Raw genomic sequence first — 26524 nt, 5'->3', positions numbered from 1 at the left:
CGAAATCAATGGGATTTTGTTTTCCTTTTTTTGTTTCATGTATTCATGAAATGAGTTGGGCTTTGTGGCTACAGATGGGCACAGGCTGGCTGGTGAATTCCAATCTGTCCAGCATAGCTCTTTCAAGACTTGGCTCCCAAGAGAGGCTTGCGAGCAAATGCAGTTGCACCCAAGGTTAAGCAGGGCTGCCTATTATGCCAAGAGTTCTTTAAAATATATGTATTTTAGGGAGAATTCCATTATGTAATGGAATCTGAGATATATTGCGGCCCCCCTTTGATATTATATATATATAGTATATAATCACCCAAAAGCTGCAACTTGCTCATTTTACTCCTCAAGTAATAATTATTATTATAAGCAGGAGGGAGGAAAGGAATTTATAGCATCAACTTCTCTGTTGGAGAGACGCCTTCTTGCAACCGGCGGCTCAGAGCTTCCTGGAGCTCCGGGAGGGACTATTTGGGGGCTGAGTAGAAGAAAGAGGCAGGTTGTTTTCCAGAAATGCATCTGGAGCCCTTGCTTAGACACGAAGGAGGAAAGGCGTCATTATTTGTCATTATTGCTGCCGGTCCCCTTTCGCCCCCGACTGCAACTCTTGAGATCCTCTGCGTTTTGCCGAGCCTGCTGATATCATCCTGGCTGCTGCTAATATATAAACCAGCATATTGCCCTCCCACTTACAGATTGAATTCTCACCCCAACATTTGCTTTAAATATCCGTGCTTAAGTGCAGATTTCTTTTGCTCACTGGGGTGGCAGCTTGCCAAGCTGAAGGGAAGCAAATGGAGGGAAGCTGATAAAGAGCGGAGAGCGGGGAGAAGGGAGGATTTCAGGTCCTGTGGAATGCCTAAGATGGGAATAGACTAACATGTGGCCACACAGTCTCCTAAATCAAAATTCAAAGTGGACCCTGGGGGTCTTACTTGAGAGAAACACTTTGGGCCTTTTCTAGGATAGCAAAGCTGGCTTTAGTAGGATTTGTGAAATTTCTTCAGTGCAGGGGTAGCTAATTCATGGCCCACAGGACATACCTAGACCTCTAGAGCACCCCACCTCTGGTCAGACAAAATATTTGGGGCAAAAAGAATTCTGATTATACCAGAGATGGTGCTCTCATCTTGAAGAATGGTGAGAGTCTGATAAGCAGGCTGAAGGTTTCCTATTCCCCCCAGCTCCCTCACCCCAAGCTCAAAAGAAGGCATTGATGGTGTGCAGGCATTGTTTCCTGTTACTAGACTTTATTAGGTAGAAGACGTTGCTTTGCCAGATTCCTCAGACTCGGAAGACTTCATTATCCCTCAGAACACAGGAGACAGCGGCTGCAGAGTTGGGCAACAGCTCTGGCCCAACAGCAGTAACTGATTGGTGTCAGCATCCAGAAGGACTGAGATATGTATATTTGAATGTCATTTGGCCTGGTATGCATTTTTACAAGTGATATTTCCTAAGCAGATGCTTTATGCTATTTTCTCTAGCATATGCAATTTTTTAGCACAGTGTCTCCGTAGTATATGCATTTTGGCACGGGGTCTTTGATCGGACAACTGTATTGCAAAGTCCAGAGGAGTGTGAATCTTGAAATATATCCACGTCTCAGTTCATGTGTTGCTTCGGGAAGCATGACTTTGGTCGATTCTCATTAAAATTCAAATCGAACATCTCATCCCTACATGCGGCTTGGCTTGCTTAGATGAGTCATCTCATGTCAGCTTTGGCACACAGACTCGGTTTAGCTGCTCCCTGCCCACCACTGATGAAGGGGGTGGAGTAGCGATGGCCTCTTCCCCAGCCCCCTCTCTTGATGAAGCTGGCTCTGGAGAGGAAGACAAAGCAAGCACAAGAGTTCAGCTGTGTAAGGTGTGTTAAGTATCTAAGCAACGGGAGCCGATGTGGGAGCTAGTGCCATTGTTTGCAGAGTGTACTTGCAAATCTTCCTGCCTGCACGCATGCGCGCCAACAGATGCCTCTGTGTGCAATGAGACAATGTAACCTGCTGACACAATGTGGCCTAGCAATTATTTTTAGCTCATCAACATTTTCTTGCCATAAGAGAATCAGATCACAAGCCCCCACCCCCCATGTGTTGCACTGCCAGGGAGATCTACTGTTGCTCCCACCCAGACGAGAGGTCCAAAGTTAGCTAAGAGCAGGACATGAAGCCTCAAGTGCCCCTCATTTGACCAAGAAGGACAGCCCCCCAAAGGCCTGGGGCCAGTGATTCATGTTATGAAGGCAGGAACACCTGGCTGGGAAAAAGAAAGAAAGACTGAATTGTCAGCAGAACAACAATAATCTCATTTTTAATATTTGATGGGAGGGAGGGGTGGAAAAGAGATTTTAGAAAAAGCTCCCAGAGGAATCCTTGCCAGCTTTCCAAAGCACTTAATTCTGCCTCTTTCTTTCCATCTCTGGATCAGTCTGGGAGCATGACAGCAATTTTTGAAATAGTCTTTCTTTTTCTCCTAGAAGGAAGGAAGGAAAATGTATAGTGTGCCGAGCTACAATTCTTTTCATTTTTGTTCTTTTTCAAATCTAAATTTAATGGATCCCAACTGTTACCTGCCTCGTTAGAATGTATGTACTCCAGATTGCAACTATCCAGGTTGTTTTCTTTGCTTTAAAATAAAGGTCACAAGAGAGAAGGGAAAGGAACTGCTGTAGATCATGGGAACAGGAGAGCTGCATCTGTCCCCTGTGTATAGATGGTGGCACTTGGGCCCCACTCACTCATGGGGGAAGTGGGGAACTGAAATTCCCAGGATACTGTGCCATGTGCTAGAGGACCGCGCAGCTGGTTCTACATGGCACATGCAAGAGATACCTGGATTATTCGCAGCAATGAAAAATGGACATTTATACACAATTCTCTCAAAGTGGGGGAACTCAAATTATATCACAAATAGTTTAAGTCCGTGTGTGTGTGTGTGAGAGAGAGAGAGAGAGGAGAGAGAGAGAGAGAGAGATGGGGGTGTTGAATTTTGTACACATATAATCCTAATCTGAAAGAGACACATTAGCAATCATTTTCCTATGAATATGGGACATTTTTACTACTTGAAAATGTTTAACAGAACATACATAATCGGTCTGTGACAATAATTTGTTTTAAACTGTTTTTTATATTGAGTTTTAAATTGCTATAACCCACCCTGGGACCTTACGATGAACCATGGTTAAGAAATTTGTAAATAATAATACTATATTTCTAGGCACCCTAGAAAGCTTGTATTTATTATGTGTATAGTTGAAGACACACTAATTGCTAACAAAGCATGAAATGAGAACTTGCCATTTGTAAACCTCTCCCTAGGAATAGGGGGCATGGGTTATATTCCCAAATGCTTAAAGTACTTCCAATTTTTCAGGAAGGTGAAAACTGGCACACACATAGCCCTCTACCTGCTGATCACTAGAAAAGTATGAAGATATAGTAGCAACTCCTTGTGATAGGAAGTTCCAGTGGCTGGGACTTTTATAGAATCATCTTCCTTGTGAGGAGGTATAATGGAAGTTTTTTTGTAATATCCCTTCCACTATTTACAAATATTTACACTGAGCATGGGCAAGTGGGCAGGCAGCCCCATCAAATTTCTACTTCTTCCTCATCAGCTCCAAGAAACTCAAACTTCAACTTTCTCTGACCAAATGCAAATAGCCATATGACTCCTAGCTAAGGTGTGACTTGTATTTCAGTGGTGTGGTATATTAAAGTATGTTTGTAAAACAGCTCAGAGTGTTTACTTGCAGCGGACCTGGGTTTCTTGGGTCTTCTTTCCTCGTGGGTCTTTCTTTCTTTCTTTCTTTCTTTCTTTCTTTCTTTCTTTCTTTCTTTCTTCACACTGATTGCTTATGTATGCACTTAAAACTCTTAATGTACATAAAACAAAAGTGGGTTTGCAAACAGACGCAACATGTAAGAGCCCCTGTCAAAGAGCTTCCATTCACTGGAGATCCCTCCCAAGTGTCCACTTGGGGCAGACCCAACTCTGGTTCTCAGTAATAGAGGAAATGGGCCTGGGAAGGACCGGGGTGGGAACTATAATGGTCAGGGGCTTGGAGAGTGTGGACAAAGAAAACAGAAAGAGCAGGGATGGGTAACTCTTGGAGCCCTCATGAGGGCCAGGGGGTTTGTTGTGAATTAAGGTCTCTGGATCTGTTGGCAAGAACCGCAATGTTTTGATTGGAGGGGAGGGGGAGGTATACTGCCGACTGGGTTTCCGCCAAAGCCTTTATCACGCTCTTACAAAAGTGAGGTGTGTAATCAGTTCCAAGCTAAAGGGGGATTTACTGTTTCTTTGGGGATTCTCAGAGCTCTCCGGCAACGAAATGGAAAGACTTTATCATCTGCCTCTGAGCTTTAGGGGGTGGCAAGGAGGGAATGCTGATGAATGGTTGGCGGGGTGTTTATGTGCCAGACTCTGCTCTCATGCAATTAACAAAGCTGGTAAAGGCTGGCAATTTATGCCACGTCTTTGGTCTCTCCCACCAATACCAGTCTCAGATAATGGGATCATGCTGACATTGGCTTATCAGTGCTCTTTGCTCCAACTGGCTTGTCAGTTCCAATATAGACCTCCACACAGATATACTAGTGCTACCATGGGTATTTAGTTTCAGCACTGTGCTAGGAGCAGGACAGAGTGGTACAGAGTGGTTCTGAGCATTCAAAAACCTATCTAAGCTGAATCAAATGGACCCACTGCTTTACACAAATGTTCCTGGAAAAGCTGAAGCAGTCTCATAAAAATTCATCAGCATTTTGATGTGAATTTATGCTAATACACATATTTTTGCCTAAATATTTCCCCTAATACAGTGTATGTTATGCATGTTTTCTCAAATGTTTCCATTTTCATATATAGTTTGCCCCGGTATGTGTAGCGGGGGATGGGGACAGGGGACCTTACTTGAGAATAGCATTGCAAAATTCAAAGAAGTGAGAATTTCAAATGATTTTTGCATTGTTTCAGGAAGGGTGAATTAAGTAAGTTTACCTTTAAATGTGGACTGAATCAAATATATTTCCCATCCTATAAAAACAATGGTATCACACAGGCTAAGATCTGCAGTGTCTACCTGATTTTGGCAGGTATTTCTGCTGTGCCAAAATAGGAACTTTTAGAAGAGGAAATTTGCCTCCACCCTATTGGCTGCCATAGTTCTACCCCAGGCTTCCTCAACCTCGGCCCTCCAGATGTTTTGAGACTACAATTCCCATCATCCCTGACCACTGGTCCTACTAGCTAGGGATCATGGGAGTTGTAGGCCAAAAACATCTGGAGGGCTGAGGTTGAGGAAGCCTGTTCTATCCTCTGTAGTCCAGGGTAGCATTCATGATTCACCTACCTAATCAAGTTTTCACCTGGATTCTCCCTGGAGATGTTGGGACTGAACCAGGGAGGGCATGCAAAGCAGCTTCTCTATCACTGAGCCACACAGCCCTTCAACAAGACACCCAATGCTTCCTATGCACATGTTCACAGAGATATTTAGGGTTAAGTTTTATACATGCAGAAAAACAACCTTGTTTCCTGCACACAAGCAAATACTTGGTTGACCCATCATTCACGCATGCTTAACACTTGAGGGCTGCATTAAGTGATCACTTGTATGTGTGAAAAAGCCAACACATGTCAAATGCTACAGACAGAAATTCCCTGTGCTTTTCAGTGGAGTTGGTTCACACATTCAGCTGCCAGTCATCAAGGATGGAGCAAACTGAGTGAAATTCCCCGTGATGCTTACTGGAACAACACTGAACAGTCAAGAACTGATCTGAACAAGCTCCCTCATTAGCTTCCTTTTGTTGCCTAATTAATTAATGTTTACAAGACTCTAAGATCCTCTTCTGAAAAGGCACTGACAGCAACACCAAGTATTTTTTTATAATAGTAATAAGAACTATTCTTATTATCATTAATGCTGATGATTTGCATTAGCCCCTCTTTCAGTTGCATTCATTGCCAATGCAAAGATGCCATTGGGAATTGCTGTCCCAGCTGAAATAGACCAAGCAGACCTGCCTTAAGACTAGAGTCTTGAAATTTGGAGTGAAATTACGACTTCTCTCAAATAATCTTGAGAAAAGGGGATTGTGAAGAAACGGGCCTTTGGGTTAAAGAAGAAAGAGCAGTATCATCATTTGTGATTGGCTGGCAGTATCTGTCCCCTGGATTGGCCAAGCCTACAATAAATATTAGGCTCCTAGCCCCAGAAGAGCCTTCATATGAGACCCAAGCTCCTGCTCAGGCTCAGCTGCCCTGCTCCAGTTGTAATACCAGACACTAGCAGTCTTGGAAAATGTATTTATTTAAAATTGTTTATATCTTCATTCCTCAGGAGATCAGAGCAATGTACAATAAATACAGTAAAAAAACAACAACCCAACAACCTACAACCACAGAATAAAATACAATGATGTAAAAAAACAGTATCAGATGCCACAGCAGCCAAAATATTTAGGATGACTCCAGAGTCTCTTTAAAAAGAAAAGGTTGTATCCAATGTTAGTTATACTCAGAGTAGACCCACTGAAATTCATGGACATAGCTAACTCAAAACCATGTCCTTAGAACTTAGAACCAGACACTTTGGAAATGATGTTGCTCAGTAAACTGAACTGGTTTAAATGGGGTTTTCACTGTCATGGGCCTGCTTGATTATTGAGTTGTAAGTCACCTGGGCATTTGAATTAATAGAAAAGAATTACTCTTAGGTTATGTGTATGAATAAATTTATGTGCTTTGGGGAAGGGCCATAGCTTAGTGGGAGAGCATGTAGAAGGTCCCTGGCTGAATCCCCAGGAGAGATTCTTGCTGTTGGTTGAGCCTTGCAAAGCCCATTGAGCTGGCCTTTGCAGCAATGCTGAGCAGCTGGTCACCTGTGTATGCAAACCCCTTTCAGCCAAGCCCCATCTTTACCTGCCCTGCACCTGGCAACATGTGTGGTGTCAGGTGTCACACAGGTAGGCATGGCTCACCTGAAATGACCTCACAGGTCAACGATGGAGTCCTGGTGGGCTAGAAGATCCCACCACTGACCTCAGTCCTGACCTTGCTGGAGGGGCTTCCTGGGAAGAGGAAGTAAGAATAAATTTGGGTCACACATTCTTGATCTTCCTCTCTTCACAATGGGCTCTTGTTTGCCTTTATTTGTTACCAGCAGCCCTGTCAAGACGACGGGCCCTTCCTGGATAGAGAATATTGACAATGCCCCTAGGTTTCTGAGAGCAAGAGCGGCAGTTGATTTGCCAGGAGAGATGAGCGCTGTCTTGCGAGTCACCTCCAGCCCTCAGAGAATTTGGCCATATTGGGGAGATAAGATGAGAGAGGATTACTTACCACTTAGCTACATCTATCCAAAAACATTTAGCCCTGAATGGAATGCAGCTCTCAAGCTGAATTGGCTGTGGAGCCTAATTCAGGAAGAGGCTACCCAGGATCCTTTGCAGTGCTGCAGGACTTGCTGGGATGCAACGCTTGGGCTTTGCAATGTGGACATGGCTGATTGCAGTCTGCAAATTTAATGGGGACTGCAGATTGCAGTCTGCAAATTTAAACTCTGGGGACAATTGTGACACTGGTGGCACAGCATTCTAGTCCATGCTGGGGAAACCCAAAGTTTCCTGGCCACAGAGTAGATTCAAAAACACTTGCTGCTGACTATTACTGATGGAGCAGCTATATGATATTCATACAACCAGAAGCAGTATTCCTTTCGAGGAGGAAAGTGGTTTTCTTTGTACCGGCAGCTAATTAAAAGAGAGCATTCCAAGCTGCTCTACAGTACACTTCATTGTTGTCTTTATGGTTTAGAATCTGTCTCTGTGCCAGCCTCCCATTGAGAAACAAAAACACTTATCTTGTTCACTGCTATCACCCTCACTTTTATATATTTATCCCCTCTCTTTCTTCCTCTGTCTCTCCTCAAGCCTTCTTGGTCCCAGGTGCCCCACAGAGCAATGATAATGCTGCCTATCACCATCTCCATGTGACAGCTCTGAGCTGCTAAAGCTCAATGATTCGTTTACTAATTGCCTGCCCTCCCTCTTCCCAAATTTGCTGGGAATGGGACCCAGATTGAATCGGGTGCAGCCAAGGGAGTCCAAGAAACAGCAAGAGCAGAAGTGGCTGCCTCATTGCTGAGACCTGCAGGGAAGTCAGATGCAGAAAACTTTGTAGAGTGTCATCCATGGGTTTTGGACTACACCTCCCATCAGCATGTTCAGATAAGTTCAACATAGCCAATTCCTGCCTGGGCTATGAATTTTGGGAGGAACTAAAAGAATTGCAGCACAACAGAATGCCTATCTAGCCACTGTATTTTATCTAAGTTTGGGGGTTCCTGGCCAAGCAAACTATCTGAAGGTACCTGAAAGAGCTTTCACAAACAAGCCTAGCAACATTCTGTAGAGGTTGGGTTTCCGTAACCCAAACTATTCCCTGTTTATAATTGGGGTATTGAAACAGAGAGAATGTGATTCCAAGGATGAACTAAGAGGTGAGCCATCTCCTGATTCCAAACCCAACAGCATCACTCTGTCAGATGGACCACACACACAGCCTCTCATGCCCACCCAACCCTCACATTACCAATATTTCTGGATTGCTGGGTCATGGCTGCGTATAGGGTCAGTTTGCCTGAGGTAAAGGGTGCCACATACAAATGCCAGCCAGAGTGGCAGTTGAATCTGAGCAGAACCGTCCACCACACCCAAGGACAGCAGTTTACCTTAGGGGACACAGGGCAACCCATATGTGGCACAAACAATTGTGTCCTCCAGTGTCTCCCCACCTATTCCCCACGATCTGCTGCCTGAGGCCACTGCCTCCCTTTGTCTAACCATAGGGCTGGCTCTGGCTGTGCAGCTTTCCCATTAGGCCACCCCTCTCTGAGGTGACACTTGGCAGTAAAAAAGAAGCAATGGATGTTCCCGAGAATGCTTTCTATGGCCTGTCTCACTCAGTAATAAGGTTATATTATTTTTATGGTAAAGCCAATACAAAGTCAATTAAAAGCGAAGGGGCGGGTAGGAACAATAGTCCACAGAGATTTGAGCAGCAGGCAGAAAAGGGCTTTGAGGGAGCAGTGCAGAGTGTTCCCTGGGACTGCAATGCGTGAATGCCCTCTGCACCTGCTGAAAATGAGAGATAGGGATGTGGGAAGGAGATAAGCCCCCTTACTGCATATTGATTCTGTTGGCCAAAGCTTTACTCCATGCCACTCTTCCGCAAGAGTCAGCAGATCAATGCTGGGTGACGCCAGCTGAGGATATGGCCCAGGGAATTTAAAAAGGCAAAAGCTAAACTGGTGAGGTGGCGGGGGATGGGTGAGGAAAGGTCATTTATTCCATATTTTGTTTTAAATCCCTTGATTCCGTCTCAGGCTGCTGGGGCGAGAAAACCGAGGGCCAGTGCTCTGTGATTCTGAATCGGCATGTGTGTGTGTGTGTGTGCTTTGACAAAGTGTTATCGCTTTGCAGAGTTGTCATAATCACCCAAAGAGGCAAATTCTATTTATTTGATGTTTGAATGTCTGATTCATCAGACATCCTCTGCCAAGTCCGGGAAACGGAGACAGTAGCGTGGAAGGAGCCGAGCTTCGCTTGTCTATCTCCAGGTCAATACATTTATTTTTGTGAAGGAAAGCTTCTCTCTTTCCTCACATCCTCACTGCCCCCCCCTCGCCACGCCATCCTCAATCCCTTTCTCAAATGTTTTGTTGAAGAGTAGAAGTGCTCTCTTCCATTGTCGGAGGCCTCTCTTCTGCCCAGAGAGAGATAAGAGGGGAGAGAGAAAATTGAAGGGTTTCCAACACAGCAGCTTTCCTTGGCTCACAAGCGGATGGCTGTTGTTGGTATGTTTATATCTACCAAATGGGAGCAGCAATTGAGTGGGGGGGGGGGAGTACTTCTTGAAATGAAATGGGGAGGGGCAGGGAGTGGGAAGGTAGGTGCCTGAAATCAATGGGGAGAGCAGTTATGATTAGTAATAGACAAACCTATCAGTTTCAGCTTCTCTCAGTTTCTCATCTTTCTTACTGTTGTTTACAGTGGTACCTCGGGTTACAAACACTTCGGGTTACAGACTCTGATAACCCAGAAATATTACCTCGGGTTAAGAACTTTGCTTCAGGACAGAAATCGTGCTCCGGCAGCGCAGCAGCAGCAGGAGGCCCCATTAGCTAAAGTGGTACCTCAGGTTAAGAACATTTTCAGGTTAAGAACGGACCTCCAGAACAAATTAAGTTCTTAACCCGAGGTACCAATGTATATTTGTTTTATCTATTTATTGCATTTTTATCCCCCTTTCTCTCTCTAAGGAGCTCCAGGAGGGTGTACATGATTCTCCCTCGATCCTCATTTATTCCCCACAATAACCCTGTGAGTTAGGTTAGACTGAAAGGCGGTGACCAACCCAAGGTTACCCAGGGGGCTTCATGGCTGAGTGGGGATTAAGATGGTTGTTTACCCTCCGGCAATGGCGGATTTCCTCTGATCGGGAGGAATCCGCTTCATGAGAATTAGGGTCTGGACCGCTGTGGCGAGGTGGAGACCCATCAAAAACCACAGGTGGGAGAAGCCTGTGGACGTGGGATTCAGCTGGCACCTTTTGCACCTCCCCTACTGGCGGGGAAACCCGGTTTCGGGAATGCGGAGCGACGTGGGGTGAATGGCGCGGTGCTTCAAATCGACTGCTCTTTTCACAGAGTGAAGCCGCATTGCTGTTGCCGGAGATCGCTGACTTTTTCCTGTGGACAATTGGATTTTAAACAACTGCCCGTGAGTAGAACGGAAAATTGGACTATGAAACTTCTTAATTTGGCACCGAAGCGGGAAGGTCTAAACAGGAAGTCCGCCTTCCACTTTTATAAATAGATTGAAGCAAAGACATTGCAAGCTAGAGTCTGGAAAGTCGTTTGCAAAGGACTAAATTTCCATCAGTTAAAATTACTAAACCCCCCTTGGAAGCAGGAGAAGAGGGGGGAATCTTTTTAGACTGTTCAAACCTGCAGAAGAGAGAGTAAAGAAAGATAAATTTCCACCGTCTTGAACCTGGGAGCGGGGTGTCAGGACAGACGCTTTGGGGAAGGTCATTGACTCTGGATAAAATGTTTTTGACAGATAGTTAAAAAAGAGAAACATATTGATTCCAATGTTCCCTTTTGCACTTAAAAGGAACAAAATATCTGAAAAACGAAAGGAACTTTGTTGCTAGATCTGTTCTTAAAAAGATGGATACAAATAGAAATTGTTTCCTCTAGAGGGAGCTTGTGAAACTGTTGTTAGAGTCGATCTGGGGAATTTTGCAGCTGTAGAGATTAAAGATCGTGAGACCAGACTTTGACCTTGAACAAGAATGTGCCCAGAAGAAGCTTTAGTGCTTGCTTTTTGCAAGACAAGCGCTTTACTGGAACAGCTACATGAGAAGATGGATTTGATGAATGTTGCAGTTGGAAATTTTGGACAAACAGTGAATACCTATATAGAAACCACTAAGGAATTAATCCAGGAAAGTGCTTTGACAGAGCAAGTGGTGAAGAAGATAAAGGAGGAGGTTGTTGCTGAACCTCAAGTAGCAGAAATGGAGAGAGCTGCGGCCTTGCAGGAACATAAGTTGTTGTTTTTGACGACTGAACCTGGAGAAAGTCAGATTTGGAGAGATGGAGTACTGTTTGGTTTGGAGATGGGAAGCTGGATAGATCCCCCTATGCAGGGATGTTTTGGCTTTTCGGATCTGGCTTTGGGCCAGGGGGATTTTGGAGTTGTGGGGGCCCTTAACCTTGGAGGGACTTTGAAACATGCCTTTAAATATCTTATGGATTTTAGTGTCGACTATGGAGAATGGGCTGACTTGTTGAGAAGGGATAAAGATATTGTCAAGTTGGACTCTCCCCGAGAGAAAGGAAGGAAATTAAGAATAAGATCAGCAGAAGATAAAGTAAAGTACAGGTATAAACATGAAGAAGACCTGCGGAAGGGACATGGAAAAGACTTAAGAGCCTCGGATAGAAGGTCACCAGGTTGATGGACTAGATGGATGGGATAGAAAGGACTGACAAAACCCGGGACCAGGAAGAAGAGACGATGGATGAAGATTGGAAGAAAGTTTTAAAAATTCATTTAGAAAATCATTGTAAAATTAATGAGTATTAGAAAAATGTTGGAATGAAACTATTTGGCTTTAGTAGAAATGTTAAAAAGAATTATGTATAAATATGTTATGCTAAAAAGAATTAGGTATAAATAAGACTTAAGTTTTAAGCTTTAGGGTTTTTTATGGTAAAATAAGGTTAAAATAGATTAAGGTAATTTAATGACAGAATATTGTGAAAGATGGAAAGGATTTGCTGAGATAATTAATAACTAGAATACAAAAAAGGGAGGTGTGAGGAGGTCGATGAAACAAGTTAATGAAAGATAAAGATTTGGGAATATTGGATTTGTTTTTAAATTTTTTGTTTATTTTTGCTTTTGCTTTTGATGTATTGTGTGATTTGTTTTTTTCTTTGACTTTTGTTTTTATTGACTTGTACTGTTTAATTTCTCTTTTTGTCTACCTTTTTTCCTTTTTCTTTTTTTCTTGTTTTTTCTTTTCTTTCTCTGTAATTTTAATTTTTCAATAAATATCATTAAAAAAGAAAAAGATGGTTGTTTACAAGCAGAGCCAGCCCAAGACATTTTGGCCCCTTAGGTGGATCCCAGAATGGACCCTTTCTCTGCCACGGAAGAAGGGGTGAGGAAAGTTTTACATCAGGAACAAGGGGGGGAAGAAAGATCGACATTGGGATCTGCTGCCCCGGTGAATCCTGCCACCTGAGGCAGTTGCCTCACCTTGCCTCATGGATGGGCTGGCCCTGTTTAGAAGGCAATTAATAAATCAGTAATAATAATGATAACCGCAATCATAATACCTGGCGATGCCTTCTGCATGCAATGAAGTTGCTCTACCAGAGTCAAATAATAATAATAATAATAATAATAATAATAATAATAATAATATTTACACACCCAGTTCAAGAATCCCTACATACAGACATATTTAATCTCCCTAGACTCAAATGAATGTTCCAATGTAAGACAAAAGAATGCCATGTGGCAGGGCAGCCAGGGGATTTGCTTTATATAATTTGTCCATTTCTTCTTCTAGGTTAACCATGCATGCAGCTCCTAATGCTTTCAGTAGCCATTCTTTAAAGATGCAATAGTTTTTCCCAGTGTCTTGCATGGACAATCCTTGCCCCAATTAAAAGATTGACAATCACATTTTCACTTCCATTGTTTGATACATTCTGTATGTACTTTGAGAGTAAAGTCAAAGCACTGAAAGCCTAGTCTAATCCTTGTTATCTGGTTAATTATATGAGAAATCTAGTGTGTCGAATAGCTTTGGATGTTGGGGCAACTCCACAACACCTGAAATAAGCCTTCATCCAAAATACCACATTGCCAGCATCCCAAAACAATTCATTTGATAAATCCTTTTCATTCTTTGTTCATTATCTTATCAATCCTATTCATTCTTTCCTCCCCTTCCTCGGGCAAGGGCTGTGTGGCTCAATGTGGCACATGTGTTGCATGCAGAAAGTCTCAGGTTGAGTCCCCAGCATCTCCTGATAGAACTGGGAGGAACCCCTGGCTGGAACCATGGAGAGCAACTGCCAGTTAGCATTGACAAAGCTGAGCTACATAGACCAGTGGTCTGTCTTGGTATAAGGCAGGTTTCTGTGTTCCTTTGAATGTCATGGATGCTTTAACTGAGATTCTTGCATGGCAGAGGGTTGGATTAGAGGACTCTTGGGATCCCTTCCAACTCTATAATTCTATGAATCATATATGCCGTCTGAACAGAATCTTAAACTGAGCCTTTCATGCTTTTTTACAGTGTATTATGGGCATTGTGCAGGTAGGAACAGGAAGTTTTGCAACCCTTCCAACAAAACAAAACAAAAACAAAGGAGAACAATTGCTTAGTTCCAAAAGGAGGCAGTTCCATGACTCTGGGGCCACTGCTGTCTAGACCCTGCTTCTTGCAGTATATATTTGTTTGCATAAAAGTGTAGAAACTTCTCATTTTGTGCAGCTGGAATGTAGGCTTGTGTACACAGGTAAGAGTCACACAAACTCTCCACCTACTTTTGCCTCTGGCCTCATCCACCATAAGATTGGACAAAAATGCTTCCCCCTACCTCAGTGAAAGACTGCAAATAATGGGGACAGGATGCAATGCTCTGCCACAGCTGAACCTTTTGACTGTCCCACTTCCAATGTCTCTTCTTCTCTTGAATGTACTTGGAACTGGCCAGTTCTGTCCTGTGTATATGAGGGAAGCTCAGGCCAAAAGAAGTGACTACTGAGCCCAAGAACAGCGCAGAGTAAAGATGGGCAGGCAATTTGTGTTTTGGATTGACTCAGAAATAAACTGATCTGTTCGACAGCTTGTCTCCTTTCAGAGCCAATTTGAATGACACCAACCTGCACACATCCTCACAAGCCACTTACCTTTAAACCTCTGCAAATGAGAGTGTTCAGGTGGCCAGAAACAGCCACCTCCTGGCTGCAGAAAGCTGTCATTTGCAGCCAAAGTTTATGGAGGTTTGCAATTTCCCACAGCCTCTGACTGCAAACACTAGGGACTTTCTATGTCATTTTGGAGCTTGGGTTTTGGAGAACTGGGTTGGTGAGAGGGGTGAATTTAATAACGAATGATGACTAGTAAAACATATATTATTATTATAAAAAGTGTCGAAAAGCTGATGGGGAAGTCTTTTGGAAGGCAATCTTGACCAAGAACTGCATTTTCTGGTGCCATACACACCACACCTGTTTTGAAAAGTGATCCTCAGATGGTTGGAGTCAATGCAGCTCTTGGCCTGGAAACCTTCAGCCATCCTTGGCTCTAAGGGATGGAGGAGCCCCTCTCCCCCACTGGCTGCACAAGGCTGCCTGAGGGTGCTGTTCTTAGGAAGCTGGAGTCTGTGGACCAGGCTATGCCACATGCTGCTGCTTCTCTCTGTGCTGCTGCCTCAGGATACCCTCTCTAGACTACAGATGGGTGAATATGTCAGTTTTGGTTCATAGAACCATAGAATTGTAGAGTTGGAAGGAATCACGTGGGTCATCTAGTCCAATCCCCTACAATGCAGGAATCTCTTTTGCCCAGTGTGGGGCTTGAACCCACAACCCTGACATTAAGAGTCTCAGGCTTTATCAACTGAGCGATGGTTTCTCTCTGTTTCTCATTTTTCTAATCTTATGTTTGGTTCTCCATATTTCCACATCAGTTTGTTTTTCCATGTCCTGGTGAAAATTCATCAATATTTTATTACAAATTTATCCTAATGTTCCCATTGCTGCACACAGTTTTCCCTAATATACACATTTGTGCAAATAAACTTCCCTCCATATACAGTGGTACCTCTGGTTACATACTTAATTCGTTCCAGAGGTCCATTCCTAACCTGAAACTGTTCTTAACTTGAAGCACCACTTTAGCTAACGGGGCCTCCTGCTGCCGCCGTGCCGCTGGAGCAAGATTTTTTGGCTAGCTTAGGCTTTTTGCGCAGTTTACCTTCGTATATGCATTTTTGTGCACATTACTTGGCTTGAGAGCTACCTTGCAAACTTCAGGGACGTGTAAATTTCAATGGATGGATATATTTTGGTTCACATATTACTTTGGAAAGATTTGTTTTTAAATGGGAACTGCATTAAATGGCTCTCCCATTCCTGCTTTGGACTGGCTGCACCTCTCATTCTAAACAGCAAGAATTATACATGATTATTATTTACAGACAGATGCTGAAAAGCAGGAAAGATCCTCAACTCCCCCCACTTGGCTTTCCTTCCTGTTCTGTAACCTTTCCCCCAATAGTCACCCTAAAGGAAAAGATGTTCCCCTCCTTTTTCAGACACCAGTTCCTGCCTGATGGGGAAATAGAGCACATTCCTTTCAAGTTGCAAGAAAGAAGGGTGCTTCAGCTCAAGTGAAATATAGACATTTCTTTTCAATTTCTCTGGGAAGGCAGAGTCTCCTCTGAAAATACATTATTATTATTATTGTGTGTGTGTTTTTTGTAAGGTTGTGCCAAAATGCCCACCTTTCACTGCCTTCTTTACAGGTAGTAAAGCTGACAGCGGGGGGAGATTTCAGTCATTTTGCAGAGAGGGAGTAGGAGGAGAAGAAACAGACCTTCCTGAAAACTGTGGTGCTCTTTCTCGGGGCTGGCATCACCTTCCCCACTGCCACCAAAAATTCTTTCTTAGAACAAAAGGGTACTGTTTTGCTTGTTCCTTTCCTTTTTACTCTGCTTTTCCACTGCAAAAGACTGTCTGTCTGCAGGCTAAATGTTACAACACTAAAGGAAAAGGGATCAGGAGGGAGGAGGGAAAAGGCAAACTCAGGCACCAGATCATAGTTGCAGAGTTATTGGAATAAGCCACTTGGATGGAAATAGTTTTGGGCAGGGGGGGAGACCAAAGTGGCTGGTCTCTCACAGCTTAGCCAATGCTAGGGTTGCCATATTTTGAAGAACAACAACAACAAAAAGGACACAGTTGCCAACTTCTACTTTTAACTATGGATCGCTATGACAACTCTCATTTTACATACCCATGAAAAAGAGGATGGAAAAAGAGGACATATGGCAACCCTAGAATGCTGTAGTCCTGTCTCTTCCTCTTCTAAAGTCTGATGGGGCAGTTGTTGCTAGATAAGAGAAAGTAGGGAGAACAGAGCACAGCCACTTTGGTTAGTAGCCATTGATAGACCTCTCCTCCACAAAGTTGTCTAACCCTCCTAAGGTGGCTTACAAAGCAGTCAGGAAAAATAAAATAAAAGATTAAACTTATGAGCTAACAAAAACAATAAAACAGCAAACGTTTAGTAAAGCTAAAACAATAGAAATAAATAAAACGATGATTAAAATACCACACCATAAGATCACCCCAAAACATACTGGAGCAACAACAATAATAACAGCAAAGGGCTTTCAGGGCTCTGCTAAGGAAGCTTCTTGGTGGCCTGTTTGTTTGCACAAAATTTGGTTGCCCTTTGTAGTGCAATTATTCTGTCCCTTTTCTGGCTGCAGAAAGTCTGATAAGAAAAAGCGATGGAAAATTGCGCTGAAAGAGTGGGATAAATGACCACTACCTGGCAATGTCCTATAATCTCTGTGCAAACATTTCAGGATGACTGCTCAATAAACAGCTGATGCCAGAGAAGCTCTGTGCAAGTTTTGTGCAAATGTATCAGCAAGAATGTTCAATAAAAGCCAAGAAAGAAGGGGTGCATGTCCTTGTTTATTTCCTCAAATGTATATTCTGCCTCTCTTCGGTCATGGAACCTAAGGTGACTTATGCGTGGTACCCAGGCTAACACCCATCCAGGAACTCATTAGATCGAGTCCTGCTTAGCTTTAGCAAGGGGATGGCTTCAGCTCCCATCATCCCTGACCACTGGCCAAGCAGGTTGAGGCTGATGGGAGTTGGAGTCTAACAATTCCTGGGCTCCCAACCCCTGCTTTGCCATGCCTGAGGGCTGGGATCCCTTGCCTAATTGGCCGACAATGGCTCCCAAAGATTTCCAGTTTCCAGTTTCTCAACATCTCAACTCTTTTTTCTTGTTATTTTTTGCTTTCAGCCCAGATCTGACAAATGACCTCAAACCGATTGAGAGAGTGAGAAATTATGAGTTGGGGCTTTTCAGGGTTGTCAAAAGAGACATGCCCACATCTGTCATGGCTACAGAGAGAGGAAAGTACAGCTTTTAAAAATGGCCTTAAAATGAGCTGGGAATTGGGGAGGAAGTCACTGTGGGAGTGGAGAGCTCTGGCAGGCCTGTCGCCAAAGTACCCGGATGGCTGAGACGTCGGCTGAAATTAACGAGAGCCCAGAGATTTATGAGCCCTGCGGAAGCCCCAAATTGGACATTTATTCTGAAGGCTAAAGCAAATGTGGCAGCAGAATCGGCAGCAACTAAAAGCAGATCAAAGAGCTCCAAGAAAGGGGGGGGGGAGAGAAGGGAGGGGAGGCAGACCAGGAGCTCATGCCAAGAGCTGGATTTCTAGGAGGAGAAAGGTGTAGGACTAGGAATGCCTGGGGGGTCCTGGGGAGCATCAAGTCCTGGTTGCATCAAGTCTCTTCACACCAGCTGCTCCCTTTGTCATTTGTCAGATGCTTCTCAACTAGAGAGATCACTCAGTCAAAGGAACCTTACCTGATTAATCCGAAGAGTTTGAGTCCTTACATAAGTGATTAAATTTGCATAAATTTGCAGAGGAGTAAAAGAAAAAGTGTTATGACCTAAGAAGTACATGTCCTTTGCTGCGTGTGCCTGCATTGCAGTCAGGGCCTGATTTAGGTTTGATGAGGCCCTAAGCTACTGAAGGTAATGGGGCCCTTTATATGTCCAGCTGTCCTTTGTCAACAACAAATTGTCGCTGTTTTTTGTGTTGAATATATGCTATATGGTAACTTGTGGACCTACACAACACAAAACACTGTTGCTATATGTAGGTTTTGTTTTATTTGTTTTTTATCTTATATTTTGGAAATGTACATCCAGTTTTCCCCCTTTAAATTTTTTGGGGCTACGAACAGAGTGGGGCGCTAAACTATAGCTTGTTTAGCTTATACATAAATCCGGCACTGGTTGCAGTAGACATCACCTTAGAATGGGGTGAGCGGGGGTGGGGGGAGGGCCTCCTCACATGTTTTGGCCAAGCCACCTCCACTGTGCCAACCCACCCTATAACCAAGGACTGGAGAATCAAGCAGGCCAGATCCCTCCACTGTCATCTGGAGCAGCCATTCCAGCAATGGGGAAGAGGCACCTCATGCTCCTGAACTGTGCCAGATGGTCATAAGAACAATTGTGTAGAAATTGGTGCCTGAGTTTTGGTTTTGGTTTTCCTCTTCCCTCCTGGTCCCTTTCTCCTTGTGTGTTGTGTTTTTTAGATTGTAAGCATGTGGATAGGAAATGCCTTGTTTTTGATTGTATGCAAACTGCTCTGGAAGCCTTTTTGACTGAAGAGAAGGACTCAAATGCTCTCTCTCTCTCTCTCTCTCTCTCTCTCTCTCCTTCCCCCAATCTCTACATTTCCACATCAGTCAGCAATATAATTTGTCATAGTCCTCATGAAAATTTATTAGTATTATAGTGTGAATTTCTACCCAACACTTTTTTTTGTACAGTGGTACCTCAGGTTACAGACACCTCAGGTTACAAACACCTCAGGTTACAGACTCTGAGTAGTACCTCGGGTTAAGAACTTTACCTCAGGATGAGAACAGAAATCGCATGGCAGTGGTGCAGCAGCAGCAGGAGACCCCATTAGCTAAAGTGGTACCTCAGGTTAAGAACGGTTTCAGGATAAGAACAAACCTCCAGAGTGAATTAAGTTTGTATTCAGTTTTGCTTACACATTTAGACAAATCAATTCCCGCTATTATAATACGATTCTGTATCTTATTTTCACTAAAATATGCATTTTTATGCACACTTTCTCCATATATATGTGTTTTCATACGCATTAGTTAATTGGGAAACTCCCTGGCAAAATTCTTCTAAGTGTGAATTTCGAAGGATGGCAGCATTTCGGGTCACGTGTTGTTTCAGGAAGTGTGACTTAGATAAGTTTGCCAATAAATGAGAACTGAACCAAATCCCCCATCCCTACCCACACCTATTATAATACATGATTTTAGGGATGGGGCAGGTAAAGATGCAGCTGGGTGGATCCAGGAGGGCCCCCAAACTACAGACAATGGGTTGAATCCAGTGCTAGCCCTTCTCAGAGTAGACACACACATGTGTGAATGCCATGGCAGTTTACTTCACCATGTGAACCTGCTCCCACTTGGGGTCAGATTAAATACTTGACAGATATGGTTGAATTCTGTCCACCACACACCTACACATGTGCAGCACATATGAAATGGCACACCAGCAAAGAGTTTTAAAAATAAATAAATAAAAGTTTAAGTTCCCTCTAAAGCAGTACTCAGCCCCTTCTTCATTAGAGCTAAGTGGAAATTTTCCACTTTCTCAAAATTGAAGGGAATCTTATGTAGGGCTGAGGCTCCCTGAGCAAAGAGCCAGTCAGATTAATCAACAGAAACCAGACACGCAGAATCCACACACACACACACACACACACACACACACACACAGATGTTCTGCTCAAGACAATTGACGGCTGCCCTCCCTTCCTCTCCAGAAACATCCTTCCCTCTTGCATCCTGATAAACAAGGGCTTCTTCTCTCCTTGTTCCCCAAGTTTATTAAGCTCTCAGCCACTCACCGCTGCACCTCCCCTTCCTATGACCTCTAACAATGATAATGACTCTGCTGGTGATGTGCAAACATGTCTTTTGACTCTCCTGCTTGATTGATAAGGAGACACAAGCCTCCTCCATCCCAATGCAGCTACAGTGAGAGCTTCTCTGCCCTGGCTCAGTGGGTTTGCTTTGCTCCTTATTTGAAATCTCGATTTTAAAATTGCAGGGCCTTAAAAAAAAATCCTCTGTATGGGATCCTGGGTTTCCAGGAGACTGGACATGAAAAAACCAACTCCTGAGACCCATCTTACATCGGCCACCCACCTGGACTCTCTCTGGGATAATTCTATGACAGGAAAGTGTGGCTTTCATTGCAAAGCTATGTTGTGTCTGTATCCAGAAGGTCATTGGTCCAAATTCAGAAGGCCAACTGGTCCTCATATTTTGGTATACAGCACATACGGATGGGTAGCATTCTGCCTCAGTTCCCAAGGATCTATCCATCCATCCACTTTATGCAACCAACAGAATCGAACAGTGAAGTTTCCCCCCACCTTAAACTCAACTAGCAGTTGGTGTTCTGCACATTTGCCCCCTTTCTATGGACAAACAGCACCCCTGCACACAGAAAACTAGTATGTCAGAGAGAAGGTGAGAAGTCTGGGGCGCTAGTTTTCTAATACATAGAGTTTTATTGCGGGCGGGGCGGGAGGGCAGGCGTGTTTAAATATGTAAGAGCCCTTCCCAAGTGTGTGAAGTGGTAGTAAATTCCATGGAGAAATCTCTCATGTGAACAAGCCACAAAAGGGGCAAGGATAAGCAGATTGGGTTAGCCAGGTGGTAGCAAAGAGAATCGGGGGGGAATGTTGGCATTTTTGGAGAGTAGAAACTTCCATCCCATTCAGTATCATTAGTTTCAGCCTGAAGTCAAATTGGAGACCATTCAGCACAACTCCAGTTGGTAAACCAGTCAGCAACTAAGGCCTCATATGCACTACACATTTAAAGCAGCATCATACCATTTTAAGCAGGCATGGCTGCCCCCCAAGAATCCCAGGAACAGTGGCAGACATTGGGCTCTCAAATTTCAGTGGCACCCTGTATTGGTAGGACACCTCTATCCCCTTCCCAGAGTTCTCACAGTGGTTTAATTATCATTTTAGCTCTGGAAGGAGAGTAGGCTAACAGCTCTTAGAACCCTTAACATGCTACAGTTCTTAGAATTTGGGTGGTGGTGGGGTGGAACCAGGCTGGTTGGAAGTGGCAGGCAGCCTGGATAGCTCAGTTGGTTAAAGCGTGGTGTTGAGAACACCAGCGTTGCAGATTCAATCTGCATATGGGACAGTTGCGTATTCCTCAGTGTCCCTTCCAACTCTGTGATTCTAAGCTACTGCTTTAAATATGTAATGCAGATGGGAGCCCGGGCAAGCTTTGGTAGTATGAAAAAAGACTAAGGAAGGTCACACAGGGAGTTGGTGCCCCAGCCACCAGCAGAACCTCAGTGTCCTCTTCTGAAAGATGAGCTCTTGCAATTCCGCATTAATATACCAACCTTTTAAAATGTCAGCTGTTGTTTAGTCCTTATCTTTTGTTGGAACGGGGCGGCTCCTGATTGGAGGATGTGGATGATTTATTGGCTTGTCTCTGTCTGTATTATTGGAAAATGACAGGGCTACTCAGGTGTAACGTACTTGGTTAGACAACATTAATAGAGCCGTGTAGATGTTCTGGACCCAGAATCCTTAGCAACAGACTCCTGTCTTTCACTCTAAACTTCCCCCAGAAAAACAGAAGCATTTACTAAGTGAAAAAGTTTGCTTAGTATATGGGGGAAGGAGAGGGGGGCAAGGATGGCTTTTAGGCTTCTTTGGTTAAAACATCCTGCTAGTGGAAATCGAACATTTGCATCTGTAGCCCAAAGAGCCCAGAGCATGAACTGTGTGTAGGATGACCTCCTGTTGCAAAGCTGGCTCTAGCTAGACTCCAGACACACAACATCAACTGCCCTGTGATTTGTTGAAGCTGAATATCATTATTGTGATTTTACTCATGTCTCTTTTATTCACATGTCTCTACATGACTTGTAAGCTGCCTTAAAAGGATTTGTTCAAGTTAAAGTTGAACCACTCCCTTTCTCCCTCCCTCTCTGGATTTATTCTCAAAGTAACTTGTAAACTATTTATGTGATTTGATGCACTTATGATACTATTTTCCTTATGCTATTCTTCATCCTCCCAATTGTTCTATTCCACCATATTGATTTTGAGGAGGGGGGGGGGACTTAAAATGGGTCAGAAGGAGGATTTGTATCCTAAAAGGAAGGATATATGCTGAAGGTCACACAACAAGGGAGTGGGTTGTCTCAGTAACTTTCTTTTTGGGTTTCCTTGAAGCCTCTGGCTGGTTGCACTTGAAATCTGGATGCTTGAGTGGGCAAACTTTGGTCCTGATTCTGATGAGCTCTTCCCATGAACTTAGGTGCACAGTGATGTGCCTCTTTAGACTGGCTCAATTTATGGATTCTGTGTCCCAAACAGTAACATTTCAGTGTGAAAAAAGAAACCCCCCTCCCTTCATTGCAATCTCATTCCTGTTTTCCTGCCAGTACTGCGTCCTCTTGACTATTTTTCAGAAATGTTCTCTGCACTCTGGCTAAATCCTTTTTATTGATTTCATTTCCTCTGGACTTCTTCTTTGAAGGTGAAGTGTAGCATTAGGAGGTAATGAGGAAGAGGAGAAAATGCAAGTATTTCTTCAGGAAGGGCTGCAATTCTAATCCCACTTTCCTGAATTCAGTGGGACTTACTTCTGAGTAGGCATGGTCAGAATTGCAGCTTGAGCTGTTCCGAGGGATAGGCACATTTTTTTGAGTTGTACACCTGCATCTCAAAACTGGGAGATGTGCAAATATTTTCAGTGATTACCTGCATGTCATTTTCTGTTTATTTTGGGGAGTACAGAGTAGGGAGGCTCACCTGGAGCTGCAAAATGAATCAAATTTCTCCCCCTTCCATATCTGACGAAGCAGAATAATGGAGGGTGGTGTGTCCTTGTACTCAGGAGGACAGTGGTGCTTCCTGTGATCTCCAAAGTGCACACACATAAAATCACTCCTATTTGATTCTGTCTATGAGTGTTGGAGAGTGTGGACTCATCTCAGAAGGACCTGGCTCCTTAAAGGCTCCATTTGCCGTTTAGGGACTTCAATTGGGCAATGGGGAGAAATCATAATGCAATGCCCTCCTGCTCAAAGTGTCTGGCTCCATTTTGACATGGATCCTGCCCACTTTGAGTAGGACTTGGCTCACTTCTCATGCTCCCCCTCTCCTGTACTTCTTCCACAATCTATAAAAGGCTTACCTTGTGAATTTCCCACTGCTTGTTACTCACCACCCCACCCCACCCAGTAATCCTCTTTTTGTAGTTCTGCCACCTAATTAAAAGAGATCTGACTTGCCACTTAATCAACCATTTAAATTTGCATAAATTTGCATATGGGCAAAACAGTAGTACTGAAGCAAGAGGCGTCCCCTTTTGTGCTTTCAGATGATGCATGTCTGTGTCACAACTTTTCATAAGAGAGAAAAGGACAGCCTTTTATGAAAAGGCGTGTCACCTGCAGTCTTATTTAAAACCATTTTTAAAAGAATCTGCTGCCTGATTAATTGAGGGTGTGGGTTAGTTGGTTAAAAGTGTTTTAATGAAATTATCTTACTGATTAACTGATTAAATGTTGAAGTTTGGTGGGGGAGCGAACAAGTAACTGGAGAAAGTGAATAGAGAAAAGTTCTTCTCCCTCTCTCATAACACTAGAACTCCAATGAAGCTGAATGTTGGAAGATTCAGGTTAGATAGAAGAAAGGACTTCTTCATGCAGCACATAGTTAAACTATGGAACTCACTCCCACAGGAGGGAGTGATGGCCAACAAATTGCATGGCTTTAAAAGAAGATTGGACAAGTTCATAGAGGAGAAATCTATCAGTGGCTACTAACCATGATGGCTCTGCTCTGCTTCCACCAGTGTTGACCAAACTTGGGTCTCCATCTGGAGACTACAACTCCCATGATCCCTAGCTAACAGGACTAGTGGTCAGGGATGATGGGAAATGTAGTCCCAAAACAGCTGGAGACCCAAGTCTGGGAAACACTGGCTTCCACAGCTGGAGGCAGTAATGCCTCTGAATACCAGCTGCTGATAATCACAAGAGGGAACAGTGGCTGTTGTGCTCAGGTCCTGCTTACAGGCTTCCCATTGGGGCATCTGGTTGGCCACTGTGAGAACAGGAAGCTGGCCTAGAGGGGCCATTGGCCTGATCTACTATCATGAACTGGAAGGACAATGGAAAGGAGGAAGAGGATCCTAGCGAATGGTGCAGTCACAACTGGGACCCACCAGGGGAAGACGGGGATGGGAAAGGAGAGGTTGGGGTTGCGGAAAGTACACATGGGATGATAGAGGATGGTGAGGGGATGGGGGCCAGAATAGCAGGACCCCCCCTCAGAGCCAGAGAGGCCCCCGTCTTCACAAACAAGGCATAGGGAGCAGTGGGAGGTGCACTCTGGGAGGCTGAGGCAGGAAGGGCCCACAGCCCAGGTGAGGCTTGTTAGCTTGGGGAGGAGGTGTGAGATTCCTCAGCTGGAGTAGGCTCAGAACAGTTGAGGGTCACATGACTCATCAAACCTGGATGCTGCAATCAACATTCATCTGAAGGCAACCCTGTTCAGGGACGTTTTTAAGGTTTGATGCCATATTGTGTTTTAATTTGTTGGAAGCCACCCAGAGTGGCTGGGGTTTGTTGTTGTTGTTGTTATTATTATTACTGGCATAAAAAAAGAAGCTGAGTAAAGGTGCCGTGTCTGCTCAACTGCCCATGTTGCTGGACCTCAGCTTAGGAGAAGAAAAGAGTTTGGATTTGATATCTCGCTTTATCACTACGCTAAGGAGTCTCAAAGCGGCTAACATTTTCCTTTCCCTTCCTCCCCCACAACAAACACTCCGTGAGGTGAGTGAGGCTGAGAGACTTCAAAGAAGTGTGACTAGCCCAAGGTCACCCAGCAGCTGCATGTGGAGGAGCAGAGACGCGAACCCAGTTCCCCAGATTACGAGACTACTGCTCTTAACCACTACACCACACTGGCTCGCTCCAGGACGACTATGGGTTTCTGCTTCCTGACTGCTGTACTTCAGACTTTGCTTACTTGGATTGTCCCTGGACTGTGTTTCCTGACGACTGAACTTTGGACTTGACATACTGTGTTCGCCAGCGGGACTTGCTGTCAGGTAGGCCGGGGGTACAGTGTAAGAAAAACATTGGGGCCTCATTTGATCAGTAGAATGTCTGGTATCTGGTGGGCGGGGCTTGTGTGTTCTGCTCTGGAATCAGCCCCTCCCCTCAGGGTGTTCTGTTAAATTTCAGTTAAGAGGGACCAACTGTCTCATCTTGTTTCTTGCCTCAGATTTGCCTTGTGTGGTTGTACTGTATTGCCCCAAATATAAGCCGCACCTGAATATAAGCCACACTTTTAAAATTGCGGGGGGGGGGGGGGATACCTGGATATATAGATATATATATTCCAATAATATTAAGTTTTATACAAATACGACACATACTATACAATCAATCCAGGAATGCCCGGATATAAGCCACTCCATTCCTCTCTGCTCCTGGCTGCATACGGGGGGGGGGGGGGCACGCTGTCTTGCATTGCTGATGGCCTTTCCCCTTCCTTGCTCTCTCTCCCTTCCTGGCCTTGGGGGAGTGGATGGGGGACTACGCACGGGACGGGCGCTGCTTCACCATGTTCCTGGCACTGTTTTCCCCACTCTCCTGGCTGCATAGTATAAGGTCACGGATATAAGCCTCATTTTAACTTCTCACAGTTGGAATTTGGGGGGAAAGTGAGGCTTATATTCAGGCCAATACAGTATTTAGTTTCTCTCATCATGTTATTTTGTTAGTTTTCTTTATCATTGAAGCTTAGCTTACACTTATGTGAGCCACTTATTTTTCTCAAAGAAAAAGAAACTCTGCCGAGGAAAGGTATGGAGTCTCCTAAACTGTGGGAGTGAGGGGATATTCCCAGTTTGCCAGGAGGTTTCCTGACCACTGGGCTTTGGACTTTGCTTATATGCATTGACCCCAGACCGTGTTTCCTGACCACTGAACTTTAGACTTGGCATACTGTATATGCCATCTAGCTGGCTCTTCGTATGTTCTTATATGCATTTCAGGTCGATGTG

At 44.1% G+C, this 26524-nt stretch overlaps 1 protein-coding gene and 1 long non-coding RNA gene across 2 annotated transcripts in view; one reads left to right on the top strand and one right to left on the bottom strand.

The window, feature by feature from the left end:
* Positions 1–26524, top strand: part of ADGRB2 (adhesion G protein-coupled receptor B2) — a 238809-nt gene that overhangs the window by 6602 nt on the left and 205683 nt on the right. The gene's annotated exons all lie outside the window — the stretch shown is intronic.
* LOC308484689 lies at positions 1222–25714 on the bottom strand. The gene is made up of 2 exons (XR_013990081.1): positions 25483–25714; positions 1222–1816 (listed from the first exon to the last, which is right to left on the bottom strand). It is a non-coding gene; the product is annotated as an uncharacterized lncRNA (long non-coding RNA).

This window comes from Podarcis pityusensis, assembly GCF_964106645.2.
Source record: "Podarcis pityusensis genome assembly, chromosome: 8".
Taxonomy (NCBI): Eukaryota; Metazoa; Chordata; class Lepidosauria; order Squamata; family Lacertidae; genus Podarcis; species Podarcis pityusensis.
This window is presented reverse-complemented; position numbering and strand designations above follow the sequence as displayed.